The following is a 4,920-nucleotide window of genomic DNA, read 5'->3' as shown; positions in this document are numbered from 1 at the left end:
CATTTTCTCTTTCTAAAACCAACTCCAAAACGATGCATGACATGCAAAACAGATCCGATCATGCAATGCAGCTAGATATTCAGCAAGAACAACCAAAGGAGATCAAGATTCTAACCTCAAAACTCGGATCTAACGGTTCAAGCCACAAAGATCAAGCTTGGAAGACTACTCTCACTCAAGAACTCTTCTTCCTCCTCTCTAGAGCTTCTCTCTCTAAAACAAAGATTTGAGACAAGAAATGATTTGTTTCAAGGTCTGTCGGCTGCCTTAACAAACAGCTCGGACACGTGGCATTACCGGGTTGGTTCAGCTCCAAAAAGGTGATTGATGGACAAGACAAGCCTCTGACAAAGCTTATGCAGCAAGCTCGGGTAAGACACATCGGCAACAAGATGACATCGGCTCAAAACAAGGATCTAACAACGGGATGGAAAACATCGGCTAGGGAGGACGACGCTTGACTAAGCTGTGCCACACCTTGGCCGGGGTGCGCCACATCTCGGCCTAGGCCATACCTGCCTGCGGACAAGGTTCAAGTGCAAAACATCTCGGCAATGAATGCCCGAGGTGAAGATGGGGTTGAACAAGATCTCAAGATGGTTCTAAGTACAAAGGGTCAAAGGCGGACTAAGCTCAGGATGACCTCGGCTACACACACACTAAGCAAGGAACAAAATCATGCAAGCAACTTAAGCAAATCAAGCCAAGATAAAACCTTTAAATTAACATAAGCGGCAAGACCATGCAAGAATGTACGCAAATATGGCAAGAGCAAGGTGAGGGTTGCCACAAGACCTTAGTAATTTCTTAGTAAATTTCTTAGTCAAGTCGTAGTAAATTCTCAATAAATTACTCAGTAAATTCTCTGTAAATTATCGGCAGATTCTTAGTAAATTACTGAGTAAAATTCTCAATAAATTACGCGCAAAATTCTCAGTAAATTATTAGAAAATTCTGTGTACATTCTTAGAAAATCATTAGAAATTTTTTTGTGAATTACTCAGTAAATTATGAGTAAATTACTCTGTAAATTCACAGAAAATTTTTAAAAAATTACTCAGCAAATTGCTCAGTGAATTGGTTGTAAATTCTCAATAAATTATTCGTTAAATTTTCAATAAATTCTCTATAAGTTACTCAGTTAATTATCGGTAAATTCTCGGTGAATTACCCAATAAATTCAAAGTAAATTACACTGAAAATTTTCAATAAATTCTAAGAAAATTCTCAATAAATTATGAGTAAATTACTCATTAAATTCACAGCAAATTCTCAATAAATTACTCAGCAAATTACTCAGTAAATTATCGTTAACGTTGTAGTAAATTCGAGGTAAATAGCTCGGTAAATTCTCAGTAAATTGCTTCGTAAATGATTGGTAAGTTCCTAGAAAATTACTCAAAAAATTCTCAGTAAATTCTGAATAAACTCTTAGTAATTTACTGAGTAAATTATAAATAAATTCTGAAGTAAATTCATAGTAAATTGTTCGGTGAATTACTCACTAAATTTATCTGTAAATTACTAAGTAAATTCCAAGTAAATTACTCGGCAAATTCTCTGTGAATTACTCAGTTAATTATCGGTAAATTCTCAAAAAATTCTTGGTCAATTACTTAGTAAATTACTCGGTAAATTATTAGAAAATTACTCTGTAAATTCCAAGAAACTAGCACGGTAAATTATCTGTAAATTCTCAGTAAATTATTTAATAAATTCTAAGCAAATTGCTGAGTAAATTCTCAATAAATTACTCCTTAAATTCTCAGTAAATTACAAGCAAATTAATGAGTGAATTATTTAGTAATTTATCAATAAATTGCATAGTAAATTCTCAGTAAACTGTCAATAAATTACTCGATAAATTCTCTGTAAATTACTCAGTAAATTGTTGGTAAATTCTTCGTTAATTATTCAGTAAATTACTTAGTAAATTCTCACTAAATTACTCAGGAAATTTCTCAGTAAATTAGACGTAAAATTCTCTATAAATTATTCAGCAAATTCTTAGTAATTTATCAGAAAATTCTGAGTAAATTCTCGAAAAATTGCAAGAAATTTTTTTGTGACTTAATCAGTAAATTATGAGTAAATTACTCAATAAATTCTCAGAAAATTCTATATAAATTCTTGGTAAATTCAAAGTAATTTCTTAGTAAATTATTCAGAAAATTACTCCGTAAATTCTCAATAAATTCGTAGAAAATTCTCAACAAATTACTCGTTAAATTCTCTATCAATTACTTTGTAAATTATCTGTAAATTTTCAGTAAATTATTTAATAAATGCTAAATAAATTACTCAGAAAATTTTCAATAAATTCTAAGAAAATTCTTGGTAAATTACTCACAAAATTATCAAAAAAAAACTCGTAAATTACTTTGTTAATTCTCAGTAAATTATTCGAACATTAATTAGTAAATTTCCTGTAAATTCTCAGTAAATTATTCAATAAATTCTAAGTAAATTACTTAGTAAATTCTCAACAAATTAATCCACCATGTCTAAGTAAATTATCAATAAATTCTTAGTAACTTACTCAGTAAATTCTCAATAAATTACTTAGTATTTTCAAACTAAATTACCCAGTAAAGACCTTAGTAATTTCTTAGTAAATTTCTTAGTCAAGTCGTAGTAAATTCTCAATAAATTACTCAGTAAATTCTCTGTAAATTATCGGCAGATTCTTAGTAAATTACTGAGTAAAATTCTCAATAAATTACGCGCAAAATTCTCAGTAAATTATTAGAAAATTCTGTGTACATTCTTAGAAAATCATTAGAAATTTTTTTGTGAATTACTCAGTAAATTATGAGTAAATTACTCTGTAAATTCACAGAAAATTTTTAAAAAATTACTCAGCAAATTGCTCAGTGAATTGGTTGTAAATTCTCAATAAATTATTCGTTAAATTTTCAATAAATTCTCTATAAGTTACTCAGTTAATTATCGGTAAATTCTCGGTGAATTACCCAATAAATTCAAAGTAAATTACACTGAAAATTTTCAATAAATTCTAAGAAAATTCTCAATAAATTATGAGTAAATTACTCATTAAATTCACAGCAAATTCTCAATAAATTACTCAGCAAATTACTCAGTAAATTATCGTTAACGTTGTAGTAAATTCGAGGTAAATAGCTCGGTAAATTCTCAGTAAATTGCTTCGTAAATGATTGGTAAGTTCCTAGAAAATTACTCAAAAAATTCTCAGTAAATTCTGAATAAACTCTTAGTAATTTACTGAGTAAATTATAAATAAATTCTGAAGTAAATTCATAGTAAATTGTTCGGTGAATTACTCACTAAATTTATCTGTAAATTACTAAGTAAATTCCAAGTAAATTACTCGGCAAATTCTCTGTGAATTACTCAGTTAATTATCGGTAAATTCTCAAAAAATTCTTGGTCAATTACTTAGTAAATTACTCGGTAAATTATTAGAAAATTACTCTGTAAATTCCAAGAAACTAGCACGGTAAATTATCTGTAAATTCTCAGTAAATTATTTAATAAATTCTAAGCAAATTGCTGAGTAAATTCTCAATAAATTACTCCTTAAATTCTCAGTAAATTACAAGCAAATTAATGAGTGAATTATTTAGTAATTTATCAATAAATTGCATAGTAAATTCTCAGTAAACTGTCAATAAATTACTCGATAAATTCTCTGTAAATTACTCAGTAAATTGTTGGTAAATTCTTCGTTAATTATTCAGTAAATTACTTAGTAAATTCTCACTAAATTACTCAGGAAATTTCTCAGTAAATTAGACGTAAAATTCTCTATAAATTATTCAGCAAATTCTTAGTAATTTATCAGAAAATTCTGAGTAAATTCTCGAAAAATTGCAAGAAATTTTTTTGTGACTTAATCAGTAAATTATGAGTAAATTACTCAATAAATTCTCAGAAAATTCTATATAAATTCTTGGTAAATTCAAAGTAATTTCTTAGTAAATTATTCAGAAAATTACTCCGTAAATTCTCAATAAATTCGTAGAAAATTCTCAACAAATTACTCGTTAAATTCTCTATCAATTACTTTGTAAATTATCTGTAAATTTTCAGTAAATTATTTAATAAATGCTAAATAAATTACTCAGAAAATTTTCAATAAATTCTAAGAAAATTCTTGGTAAATTACTCACAAAATTATCAAAAAAAAAACTCGTAAATTACTTTGTTAATTCTCAGTAAATTATTCGAACATTAATTAGTAAATTTCCTGTAAATTCTCAGTAAATTATTCAATAAATTCTAAGTAAATTACTTAGTAAATTCTCAACAAATTAATCCACCATGTCTAAGTAAATTATCAATAAATTCTTAGTAACTTACTCAGTAAATTCTCAATAAATTACTTAGTATTTTCAAACTAAATTACCCAGTAAAGACCTTAGTAATTTCTTAGTAAATTTCTTAGTCAAGTCGTAGTAAATTCTCAATAAATTACTCAGTAAATTCTCTGTAAATTATCGGCAGATTCTTAGTAAATTACTGAGTAAAATTCTCAATAAATTACGCGCAAAATTCTCAGTAAATTATTAGAAAATTCTGTGTACATTCTTAGAAAATCATTAGAAATTTTTTTGTGAATTACTCAGTAAATTATGAGTAAATTACTCTGTAAATTCACAGAAAATTTTTAAAAAATTACTCAGCAAATTGCTCAGTGAATTGGTTGTAAATTCTCAATAAATTATTCGTTAAATTTTCAATAAATTCTCTATAAGTTACTCAGTTAATTATCGGTAAATTCTCGGTGAATTACCCAATAAATTCAAAGTAAATTACACTGAAAATTTTCAATAAATTCTAAGAAAATTCTCAATAAATTATGAGTAAATTACTCATTAAATTCACAGCAAATTCTCAATAAATTACTCAGCAAATTACTCAGTAAATTATCGTTAACGT

Source organism: Camellia sinensis, chromosome 10, assembly GCF_055761805.1.
Source record: "Camellia sinensis isolate YWXY chromosome 10, ASM5576180v1, whole genome shotgun sequence".
NCBI lineage: Eukaryota > Viridiplantae > Streptophyta > Magnoliopsida > Ericales > Theaceae > Camellia > Camellia sinensis.
The sequence above is the reverse complement of the archived record's forward strand: the minus strand, read 5'-3'. Positions refer to the sequence as shown.